This window comes from Chlorocebus sabaeus, chromosome 19 (assembly GCF_047675955.1).
Source record: "Chlorocebus sabaeus isolate Y175 chromosome 19, mChlSab1.0.hap1, whole genome shotgun sequence".
In the NCBI taxonomy this organism is placed as follows: domain Eukaryota; kingdom Metazoa; phylum Chordata; class Mammalia; order Primates; family Cercopithecidae; genus Chlorocebus; species Chlorocebus sabaeus.
In genome coordinates this window covers 13987065-14000152 of record NC_132922.1, presented here as the reverse complement: position 1 = coordinate 14000152, position 13088 = coordinate 13987065, and positions in this window count along the sequence as shown.

The following is a 13088-nucleotide window of genomic DNA, read 5'->3' as shown; positions in this document are numbered from 1 at the left end:
CTCTGTCTTCACATGGCATTCTCCCTGTGTGTATTTACACTGTCTTCCCTCTGTGCATGTCTGTCTCTGCATCCAAATTCTCCCTTGTATAAGGACACAAGTCATCTTGGACTAGGGGCCCATCCTAGTGATCTCGTTTTGCCTTGATTACCTCTACAAACCTCCTCTTTCCAAATAAGGTCACATTCTGGAGTACTAGGCGTTAGGACTTCAGCATGTCATTTTTAATTCCAGTATAACGCTTCAACCCATGACACTCCCTTTACTCACTCAGCTCCCCCTTCTAGGGCAAGGGCTCTGGAATAGGCATAGCAGGCTAGGAATGCTGGACCTTAACCCCCTGGTAGGGCAGGGGTTCCATGCTAAGAGGGGCAACCTGAGATCAAGGGATACCGTACTCCACTCCAGTGCCCACTCACAGAGCAGGATGTCACTCCTGGAGAAGCAGGCTGATGTCCCTATCCCCAGATCTGGTGCAGTGCTGCAGAGGTTCTGCCCAGGGAGAGAGTCAGGCCTTAAGGATGGATAATTCCACAGCTTTTCATGAGGGAACTAACTTTATTTGGAAAGCATGGCGAAGAAGTTGGCAAAAATAATGGAAAACTTGGTGGCCAGCAATTAAGGAGGGACTAGATACTAATGCCATCAAGTGAAATGTAAGGCCAGACATTGAACAGAGAACCAGGTAAAGAAATAACCAAGAATAGTGGTTCTAGGACTATAGTCATCCCTGAGGACACAGAATATTGTGCTCCCGTGCCAGGCTGCACTCACACAGCAGACATCGGAGTGGAAAGTGTGGCATACTCGAAATCATTCCCTAAACCACATACAGATCCATCAGCAAAAAACACTAGCTCAAGAGGCTGAAGCCTAACCTCTGACCAAGCAATGGCTGAACAATAAGCTAATCTGACTCAGAGGGGATTCTTAGGAAGCCAGCGTTAAAAATAAAATTGCATTCATTTCCTGGTGGTCTGGAAGACCGCACGCATGCCCAGGCTGATCACTCCCAGGAGTGACTGGAGAAAGAAATGCTGGGCTATCAGTTCCTGACTGAACACGGGGCAAGCTTGAACCCTGAGCTGTGAAAGATGTTTCCAAACCACATTCACAGCTGAAAGTAAAGGGTGAAACCAATCTAATTGAAGGGGCTTAAGCACAACTTTTCATCAATAGGTGGTTTATGCAGACCCAAGTGCAACCTCTAGGAAGCCAGGATAAGAGGGAAAGAAAAAAAAAACAAGAGGAAAAAAATATGAGCAGAGGCATCATAAGCTGCACATTGTAGGGGAAGCAGACCTCACAAAATTAGTTCAGTGAAGTCACTAAACAAGTAAATAGATGACAAACCAAATAACAACAACATTAAGCCCTGGAAGGAATAGGAGAGCAGTATCTAGAGTTGCTACAAAATATTATCTAAAATGTTCAGTTCCTGATATGGTTTGGATCTGTGTCCCTGGCCAAATCTAAAGTCGAATTATAATCCCCAGGTTGAAAGTGGACCCTTATGGGAGGTGTTTGGATCATGGGGGTGGATTCTCATCAATAGTTTAGCACAACTCCCTCCGTGCTTTTCTTGTAAGAGTGAGTGAGATCTGGCCATTTAAAAGTATGTGGCACCTCCTCTTTCTCTCTTTCTTCCCCCTGTTCTTGCCATATAAAACTTGCCTGCTTCCCCTTCATCTTCCACCATGATTCTAAGATTTCCTGAGGCCTTCTCAGAAGCAGAAGCCACTAGGCTTCCTGTATAGCCTATAGAACCAAGAGCTAACTAAACCTGTTTTCCTTATAAATTATGCAGTCTCAGGTTGTTGTTTGTATGTTTGTTTCTTTTTCTTTTCTTTTTTTTTTTTTTGAGACTGAGTCTTGCTCTTGTTGTCCAGGCTGGAGTACACTGGCACGATCTCAGCTCACTGCAACCTCTGCCTCCCAGGTTCAAGCGATTCTCCTGCCTCAGCCTCCTGAGTAGCTGGGATTACAGGCGCCCACCACTTCACCCAGCTAAGTTTTGTACTTGTGGTAGAGATGGGGTTTTGCCATATTGCCCAGGCTAGTCTCAAACTCCTGACCTCAGGTGATCCACCTGCCTCGGCTTCCCAAAGTGCTGGGATTACAGCCGTGAACCACTGCACCCAGCCAGTATTTCTTTATAGCAGTGCAAGAACAGACAAAATGGTTCTTAACAAAAAATTATGAGAATTGCAAAGAAACAGCAAAGTGTAATCCATACATAGGAGGCAAATAAAAGTAGGCAATGGAAGCTAAAGAAATTGCCTTTGAGGGGAGGATTCAGATCCTGGACGTAGCAAACAATGACTTTATATTAGGAATATGTTTGAAGAACTAAAGGAAACCAGGTTTAAAGAATTAAAAGAAAGTATTGTAACAATGACTTTTCAAACAGAGAATATCAATACAAAGACATAAACGGTTTTTAAAAAGAGAACCAAATTGAAATTCTAGAGTTGAAAAGAACAATAACTGAAATGAAAAGTCCACTAGAAAGGCTCAGCATTAGATTCAAGTTGGCAAAAGAATGTTAGCAGAGAAAGTATAAGCAAACTGAGAGATAGATCAATAGAGATGATGCAATCTAAGAAAGAAAGAAAGAAAGAAAGAAAGAAAGAAAGAAAGAAAGAAAGAAAGAGAGAGAGAGAAAGAAAGAAAGAAAGAGAGAGAGAGAAAGAAAGAAAGAAAGAGAAAGAAAGAAAAAGGAGTGAAGAAAAATGAGAAGAGCATCAGAGAAATGTGGAAACCACTAAGTGCACCAACATATGCATAATGAGATTACCAGAAAGAGAGGAGAGAAAGAGACAGAAAAAGGATGAAAAGAAATAATGATTGGAAACTTTCCAATTTTTATTTTTTAAAAAACCACCAATCTACATATCCAAAAAGCTCAACAAACTCCAAGTAGTAAAATACAAAGAAAGCCACACTTAAACACATCATAGTCAAAATGTTGAAAGCCAAACATAAAGAGAAAATCTTGAAAGCAGAAAAAGAAAAATGACTCACCACATAAAAGGGAACTACATTAAGACTAACAGCTGATTTCCTGTCAACCAAGAATCTTACATAAAACAAATCTATCATTCGAAAATGAAGGTGAAATTAAAACATTCCAAAATAAGCAAAAACTAAGAATATTCATTGTTAAGCAGACTTGCCTTACAAAAAAATATTAAAGGAAGTTCACAACAAGAGTTTCACTCTTTTTGCCCAGGCTGGAGTGCAATGGTGTGATCTCGGTTCACCGCAACCTCCACCTCCCTGGTTCCAGCGATTCCCCTGCCTCAGCCTCCTGAATAGCTGGGATTACAGGCGTGAACCACCACACCCAGTTAATTTTGTATTTTTAGTAGAGATGGGGTTTCTCCATGTTGGTCAGGCTGGTCTTGAACTCCCAACCTCAGGTGATCCGCATGCCCAAGCCTCCCAAAGTGCTGGGATTATAGGTGTGAGTCACTGCACCCAGCTAAGACTCTATCTCATGTAAGATCACATTCTGAGATACTGGGGTTAGAAATTCAACATATCTTTTGGGAGAGAATACAGTTCGAACCATAACGGTGCACTAGAAAACATCCATTTAAGAAAAAAGTAAAAGACCTTGCAAGGTGTGATCTCCCAAACCCAGTTATTTGGCTTCTAGTTTGTTGCCTGACCACATTCACCAAGAAAATGTTCTGCCTCAAAACAACCAGACCTCAGCTAAGACACAGTCTTTGAGGAATTATGAGCCTTACAAGAAGTAAAGGAGTTCTCCAATGATTCTTCCACTCCCCACCAAAAAAACCATGATAGGTGTTGAAACCAGAATACAGAGCAGTTGGGGTGCTGTTTTCTGGAGAGCAGAGGCAGTCCAGAACGCAGAACCATGGGGAGGCCATGAGGTAGGGAGGCTGAGCCGGGGCTTCTGTGCCAGGCCAAGGCCCTAGATGTGAGAGCTGAGGCAATCCTGAGACAGTGGCATTCCTGGCTTCAAGCAGAAGAAGAGAGTCTCTTCTGGAGTAACGCATTTCCAGCTTAGGCTGACAGGAGTCACCCTGATTAACATCAAGCAAAAGGCTCATAGTCAAAGATCACCAAATCTCTGTGAGTGAGAACAGGCAGAGGCAATAAACAATAGCTTTACAGCCCCAGGGACTATAGATTATTGAATTATGTGACTGAAATATTTAAAGAAATCAAGAATGTAATCATAAAGATAAATAAGTAAAAAAGAATGAGCAGGCAAATTTTCAGATTTGTAAAAGAAAGAAGGTATGAATGCATCTATGTGTGTGTGTGTGTGTGTGTATACACACGTACATAATTCAAAAGGTGAGTTGGTGAAAAGTCCAAATTTATCAATAATTCTGATACCATAAACATAGATGGATTCCATGCATGAGTTAAAAGACTGTCAGGGCTGTGCACAGTGGCTCACACCTGTAATCCCAGTACTTTGGGAGGCTGAGGCTGGCAGATCACTAGGTCAGGAGTTTGACACCAGCCTGGCCAATATGGAGAAACCCCATCTCCACTAAAAATACAAAAAATTAGCTGGGTGAGGTGGTGCATGCCTGTAATCCCAGCTACTCTGGAGGCTGAGGCAGAAGAATCCCTTGAACCGTAGGTTGCAGTGAGTTAAGATCGCACCACTGCACTCCAACCTAAGCGACAGAGCGAGACACTGTCAGAAAAAAAATTAAAAAGGAAAGAAAAAAAGACCGTCAGATTGAATTTTTAAAAATCTAAATCTATGTAAGTGTCATATATATAAGAGACACACATACAATAAAAGGTTATGGAAACATTGAAAGTAAAAAAAAGTATGAAAAAAGATAGTCCTGGAAACCACTAACCAGAAGACAGCTGGGACGTCTACACAGATTCACAATCTACTTTTGTGTAAACTTGGCACTCAAACTCACTTGGTAGCACTCCTTGCCCCTGAATGGAATAGTTACGCTTACCAGCCATATGTCTCTGCTATTCCCTTATTTTTTGATGCTTTGGGGGGGATGACTTTTGATTTTATGTATAACTGAAGTAAGAACGTGTCAAAATCAGAAGTGAAAAGCTTTTGCTGATAATGAAGCTGATGAAAATTGCGTGGGTGGGTTTGTTAAGTAATGCTATCTGATGAAAACCTTGGCTGTGGGCATCAGTCTGCTCTGCAGAATGACTGATGAGGACCCACCAATTACTTACACCCTGTTGACTGTTCTTGGCGCACCATGTGCTACAGGAACACACTGGATACATTTGCAAGTAACTGGAAAAAGCCAACATCCACCATCTTTGTAGGATGTATCCAATTTACTGTCTGTCAGTACACATACTAGACACCATGAGTAACCACAGAAATATTTTCTGACTGATTAACAACCTTTTTCTACCAGTGGTACAGACTCATTGCAAGGATTCTGGCTTGGAAGAAACAACTGTTAGATGTTATCATTCCTGGGAAACTGCTATGCATACCTCCTTCCTAAACATCTTGTGGAAAAGCAGTTTCGCCTTTTATTTCCCCTAGGGGGATACGTGCATTTTAGCCTGAGTGCAAAGAAGTTTAGAGGAAGGGTAAACACTTTTTTTCAGGCTGTGTTCTTGCTACAGTCACAGAATCCATGACTCCCGAAAGAGTCCAGTGTTAGAATGTCTACACAATTGACAGTGTTTGGAATAATGTTGATTAGACATTAGCACGTTTGACACAGATTCTGACTATACTGATGCTTGCAAACAAGTCTGTACAAAAAGGCTTTGGAGAATTTTTTGTGACTTTTGAGAAAATGATGATGTAAGACTTCATTCTTGCACAAAATGTTTATCAGCTAAAAGTGGAAATAACTAAGAAAAACCAATACCAGAGAAATGTTGAACACTGTGATTCAGCTATTGTTCATTCTTTGCGTAGTGGGGAAGTTACTGACAAATACGGATAAGGGTTGAGGGTAACTGTGATGATAATGACGACACAATTAACACAGAATAAAACATTCCCATTAAAAATATGGTGAATATTTAATTAGTTAATTACGGGCCTTGAACAATTCGCCATTAATGGTGAGCAGGAGATAATAGAAAATTACCCAATTAGAAACAGACTTCTCAAATAGGCATCTAATGCAATAGGACACTGGAAGAAGTCATCAAAAAGGCAATCGACTGCAGTGTGCTTCTTGGCTTGAGGACCCCGTTCCTGGTACATCATGAGATGTCCAGGAGGAAAAATCTGGCATCCTCAAGTTACGATAATTCAAGGTGCGTTTCATGAAGGGACTATTTACAAAGACTAGGCAGCACGTGGGAAAACCTCAAGGAATAGTTCAATATCCCACGGATAGGACCGCAGACCTGTTACATTCCTGGACCCAAAGGAATACAGGGAAGGGGTGTCTACAAAACCTGGAAGGAGGGGATTGTGTAGACATGGTCTCCTTAGAAGGACTGGTGATCTCTGGCTGGTGGGTGAGATTGACCCGAAGTAACCCTGCTGGAAGGGGAGAAGAGGAAGAAATACCCCGCCCTCCTTCCCCATCCTGATATCAGGGGAGGGGTTCCCAACTGCCAAACAAAACTGGAAGCCCTAGGGCCACGCTGTTATAATCCACACAGGTTAGCTTCCCAAGGTAGAGAGCAGGGCAGAAGAGAGCACAGTGTAAATGTGAGTGGGGAAAAATGAAGATCTCTGGCACCCTCCACCCGTTTTTCCCCTCATTATATACACTTATTCTTCAGCCAAGTGAAAACTCCATGTTCCCAAGACAGGGGACACAGGAATTCCCATCAGCTATTTTGGCATTTTAGGGTCATGTCCATACAGACATATTCTCACCTGAAACCTGCAGTGTTAGCTGCTACAGGTATTCTTTATATATCCAAAGTTGGTATTTTGAGCTACCTGTTCCCAGTGTTCATTTCATGTTCCTCTTTCCTCTGCCAGTACATGGGTTAAATAAGGGTCTTTATGTGGTGAAGTGACTGAAGACTTCATTCCTGTGGGATCTGAGTTCTCGTTAGTCTTGTCTTTATCAGATTGCCTCAGTATTCCATTGACCAGGACTATTGGGTAAGAAAATACTAAGAGGCATCTATGTGAATCACAGTGGGACCACACATAGTCCTTCCTATCTCCTTTCTTTTTTCTTTTTTCTTTGTTGAGTGGAGTTTCGCTCTTGTTGCCCAGGCTTGAGTGCAGTGGCGCAATTTCAGCTCACTACAATCTCCGCCTCCCGGGTTCAAGTGATTCTCCTGCCTCAGTCTCCCAAGTAGCTGGGATTACAGGCACTCACCACCACACCCAGCTAATTTTTTTTTTTTTTTTTTTTGTATTTTTAGTGGAGATGGGGTTTCACCATGTTAGCCAGGCTGGTCTTGAACTCCTGACCTCAGGTGATCCACTCGCCTTGGCCTCCCAAAGTGTTGGGACTACAGGCATGAGCCACCGTACCCAGCCTCTCTACCTCCTTTCTGTAGCAGCAACCTAGTTTCCCTCTTGATAACGGATCAATTGCTCTAGCCAATACAGTGACCTCTTTCTCCACCGATTGGCTCAATGGCACAAGGAGGGTCAAATGGTTCAAATTTCTAAAAAATGTCACTTTGTATATGCCACAAGTTTTCATATGCCCCATTGTCATTTGATTGTAACTATCCCTTAAATTCAATTAGGATTTGATTTGAGCTATCAGTTACTTAGAAGTGCGTTTTAAAATTTCTAAACATGTGAGAATTTTATGCTTTTGTTTGTTTGTTTTTTGGGGTTTTTTTTTTTTTTTGAGTCTTGCTCTGTCGCCCAGGCTGGAGTGCAGTGGCACAATCTCGGCTCGCTGCAACCTCTGCCTCCCGGGTTCAAGCGATTCTCCTGCCTCAGCCTCCCGAGTAGCTGGGATTATAGGCATGCGCCACAACGCCTGGCTAATTTTTGTATTCTTAGTGGAGACGGGGTTTCACCATGTTGATCAGGGTTGTCTTGAACTCCTGACCTCAAGTGATCTGCCCGCCTCGGCCTCCCAACGTGCTGGGATTACAGGCGTGAACCACTATGCTTGGCCATGTGAGGACTTTAAAAAAAACACTTTTTTTCTTTTTTCTTTTTCCTTTAAAGTATCCTTGCACATTTCATGCAGATTCATTTGTCTTTCATATCCTTCAGTTGTAGAGACTAGACAAGCTAAGGGAATGAATCAAAATCAACAGATACCAAAGGTGAGGCTTCTCAGAGTGCAACATCCTGTTTATGTCGGGTAAAACCACCTCCACAGAACATCATGAGTCATCAGGTATAAGGCCAAACACCTGTGGCGTGTAGTGATACAGCATTTTATTTCTTCCTTATAGCCCCATGAAATAAAGAGAAAGTTTGTTCAAGAGATGATGGTAGTTTTCACTGCACTAGAAGGTTAAAAGAAAGTAAATGAGAACAGTAACCCCAGGAAAAGGAGGCTGCTGCTCGCTGCTCCAGCATCTGCAGCATTCTCCGGAGGGGACACATTAGGGCAGCAGATAGACACTTCCCAAAATAAACAGCGAGGGAAATAGAGATGTAGGAGTCACAGTGTGGAGGCTAAAGTGACTCCATCTAGGAAGCTAAGCCTCCATGTTGACTTCTGATTAACACCGGTTCCTGAAATGCCCCTAAGATTTCCATTTCATCTGTTGTTCTTTGTGTAAGCACATATGCCTACCATAAATCCTGCCTTTTGATCAAATTAAGCATGCATACCCTTTCTTTTTAGGGTGTACAATCCCTGGGTCTAGGGGATAATACTGTAGAGATATACCTGTCGTACAGCTGCCCAAGACCATGCTTCAGTCCCAAATAAAACCACCCTATCACAAGCTGGATTTGTCTGCTTCCTTCTTCTGTGTCCTGGCTCCTATGTTTGCGGGTCACTTTGCATATACAGGCTTAAAAAAACACTTTTAGTGGTCAAATATAACAACACAGAAAGTACATAAAAGAATGGCTGAAAATTAACAAGCTAAACTTCCAAAATCAGAAGTAAATAAACAAAAACAGACAAACAAGAAAACAATAGAATTAGCTCAAGGAGGGAAACAAAGACTTATAAAGATAAGGCCAGAACTCAACATCACCACCACCACCACCACCACCAACAACAACAACAAACACAATAGAAAAGGTCAACAAAGCCAAAATTGGGTTCTTAGGAAAGACTGTGGTAAAACTGATGAAGATAAAAAGAAAGAAGAAAAAATAGTATTAGGAATGTAAATGAACCATAATCATAGATGAAACAGAGGCTTAAAAGACACTGAGAATTTCATCAAAAGTTTAATATTCTAGATTTTAAAATTTAGATTGAACAAATACTTAGAATAGTATAATTTGGTTTAAAAAATCAAGAGAACCGATAGACTGAATTTTCCTTTAACTATTAAATAAATTGAAGCTGAAATGTTGCCTCCCTAGGCACATATGGTTTTATGGGCAAGTTCTGCCTAACATTAAAATAGCAGATTATGCTAATATTACAAAAAAATTCCAGAAAATAGAAGATAGAATATTTCCCAACTCTTCTATGCAGCCAGAATAATCTTGATGCCTGTCTTAGTCTGTTTTGTGCTTCTATAGCAGAATACCACTGATTGGATAATTTATAAAGAACAGAAATATATTTCTCACAGTTCTGGAGGCTGGGAAGTCCAAGGTCAAGGCACCGGTAGGTCAGGGTCCAGTTTCCCTACTTCCAACATGGCATCTTGAGTGCTGCATCCTCTAGAGGGGAGGAACACTATGTCTTCACATGGCAGAAGAGCAGAAAGGGAAAAGAGTAAATCCATTCCTGCAAAGTCTTTTTATAACAGCATTAATCCATTAAACACTTCCCAAAAGCTTCCACATTCCAATACTGTGACACTGGAAATTAAGTTTGCAACACATGGATTTTAGGGGACACATTCAGACCACAGCAATTCCCAAATAGACAAAAGCAGTACAAGTAGTAAAAATTATAAACCAATCACACATATGAAAATAGATAGAAACTTCAGCAAACTAAATCCAGCAGGAAACAGACATACGTACAAAGATAATATAAATGCCTACATTAGGTTTAACCCAGATATACAAGGAAAGCTTTGCATCTAAACGTGTATAAATATTATTCACACTGGGTGTGGTGGCTCACGCCTGCAATCCCAGCACTTTGGGAGGCCGAGGTGGGTGAATCACAAGGTCAGGAGATGGAGACCATCCTGGCTAACACGGTGAAACCCCGTCTCTCCTAAAAATACAAAAAATTTGCCAAGTGTGGTGGCGGGTGCCTGTAGTCCAAGCTACTTAGGAGGCTGAGGCAGGAGAATGGTGTGAACCCAGGAGGCGGAGCTTGCAGTGAGCCGAGATCGCAGCACTGCACTCCAGCCTGCCCAACAGAGCAAAACTCTGTTTAAAAAAAAAAAAAAAATATATATATATATATACACATATATAAAATTCACCCACCACATAAGAGAATAAAGGAGAAAAACTATATGATCATCTCAACACATGTGGGAAAAATAATTTGATACAATTCAAGACCTATTCATGAATTTAAATTAAACACACGTGCACATACCCACACACCTCTTAGTATACTGGGAATAAAAGTGATGTCTTTCATTTAATAAAGGCTGTCTTCAAGAAAACCTGCAGCAAACATCATTGTAACATTTAGTAGGAGCACATTCAAATACAGCAGTAGTTCCTTTACACGGTAGAAAGGCAAGAATGTCCACCATCACTCGTCTACGGACACTGGAGGCCCCAGCCACCCAGCGTGGCATTAAGAAGAAATAAAAGCATAAGAATTGGAAGGCAAAAGCACATCTGTCATTATTCACATTTGCTATAATTGTCTACATTGAAAACTCAATAGAATGGATAGGCAAATCATTCACTGTGATAATAGAGCTTCACTATGTGGCTGATTATGCTAATACTGAAGATTGATTGTCTTTCCATACAGCAACGATAAATAATTTGAAAAGAATTCTTGAAAGAGATGCCATTTACGACATCAGTACGAACTTAAGGTACTTGGAAATAAATCTAACTAAAGGTATTCAACACCTGTATGTGTAAAATGTTAAAACATAACTGAAATATTCAAGAAAACTGAAATAAATGGAGAGACTACCCATGTTCATGAATAGGAGGCTAATACTGTACAGCTACCAGTTCTCCCAACTGATCTATAGCTATCCATAGGTTTGATGCAAACAGAAAAACATCCCAACGATTTATTTCTTCTTTTTGTTTTATTTCTTGTATATAATTTCATAAACTTATTCTAACCTTTATATAGAAGAGCAAAGGACTTGAAATAGCCAAGTTACTCCTGGAGATGTATAAAGTGATGGGAGATGACCTCTAGAATAGTAAGAATTATTCTAAAGCAACGGAAATGAAAACAATGTAATATAGTCCCAGGGACTGATAATTCAACAATGGAACAGAATAGAGAGCCCAGAAGTACTTGATATGTAATAGAAGTAGATTTGACTGGGCACAGTGGTTCACCCCTGTAAACCCAGAACTTTGGCAGGCCGAGGCGGGCAAATCATAAGGTCAAGAGTTTGAGGCCAGCCTGACCAACATGGTGAAACCCAGTGTCTATTAAAAATATAAAAATTAGTCAGGTGTGGTGGCATGCACCTGTAATCCCAGCTACTCAAGAGGCTGAGGCAGGAGAATCACTTGAATCCAGGAAGTAGAGGTTGCAGTGAACCCAAATCACGCCACTGCACTCAAACCTGGGTGACAGAGTGAGACTCTCTCAAAAAAAACAAAAAGATAGATTTGCATATTAGTGGGGGGAAGAGAAGTAAAATCAAATAATGGTGTTTGGGCAATTGCTAGACCATATGGAACACAAAACAAATGAGATTGGATCCCTAACTTAAACCATTCCAAAAGGCAATGTTATGCATTAAACTGTAAGAGGGAAAAGTAATATTTTGAAAAGATACATAGGATGCTATCTACCAAATCTTGGGGTAGAGAAGAACTTCATAAATAAAACAAAAATAAATAAATATTAATAAATTTGACTACATTAAGATGTTCTCATCAAAAGACACAAGAAAAGAGGCACAGTGGCTCAGCCTGTAATCCTAGCACTTGAGAAGGCCCAGGTAGGAGGATTGCTTGAAGCCAGAAGTTTGCAACCAACCCGGGGAACAAAGCTAGACCTTGTCTCTATAAAAGAAATTTTAAAATTAGCTGATGTGCCTGTAGTCCCAGCTACTCAGGAAGCTGAGGCAGTGGAATCACTTGAGCCCAGGAGCTCGAGGTGGCAGTGAGCTACAACTGCACCATGGCTTTCTAACCTGGGCAACAGAGACCCTGTTTAAAAAAAAAACAAAGAAAACAAACAAAAACAAAAGAAAACACAAGGAAGAGAAAAGATAAGCCAAAAACTAGAAGGTATTTGCAAGACGTGTAACTGACAAAAGATTAGTATCTAGAATATATCAAGAATTCCCACATATTAATAAGAAAAATACAGACAATGATATAAAAAATGGGCAAAGCCATGATTAGATATTCCACTAAAGAGGAAAAAAAAACAAATGGTCAATAACTATATAAAAAGATACTCAGTAGTCATAAGGGGAGTGCAAATTGGTTCAATCTCTGGAAGACAGTTTGCAATTATTTTGTAAAGTTGAACATTCCCATATCATATGACTCAGCAATGAACCTTGCACGGGACCCTGGAACATAAGCAAGAACATTCATGACAGCTCTCTTCCTAATAGCTCCTGACAAATGTAAGCAACCCAAACATCTGTGCAGAGAAGAGTAGGTTCCGACAGTGACTATAGCACAATGACCACATGAATGATTCTTGGAAATGTAATTGAACGAAAAATCAACTATCAGAAGATAGGATTCTATTTTTTAAAGCTCAAGAACTGTAAACAGAAATAGCAGACACAAAACTCAAGATAGTGGTTATTTCTGGGAGGGAGGTAGCAAAGGCATAGGAGAGGAAGATATAGGTAGGTATCAGTAACAGGTACTGAAATTTGTTGAAATACTTGGGGTTGAGTGGGTGGGGGAGTGGGTTCACAGCTGT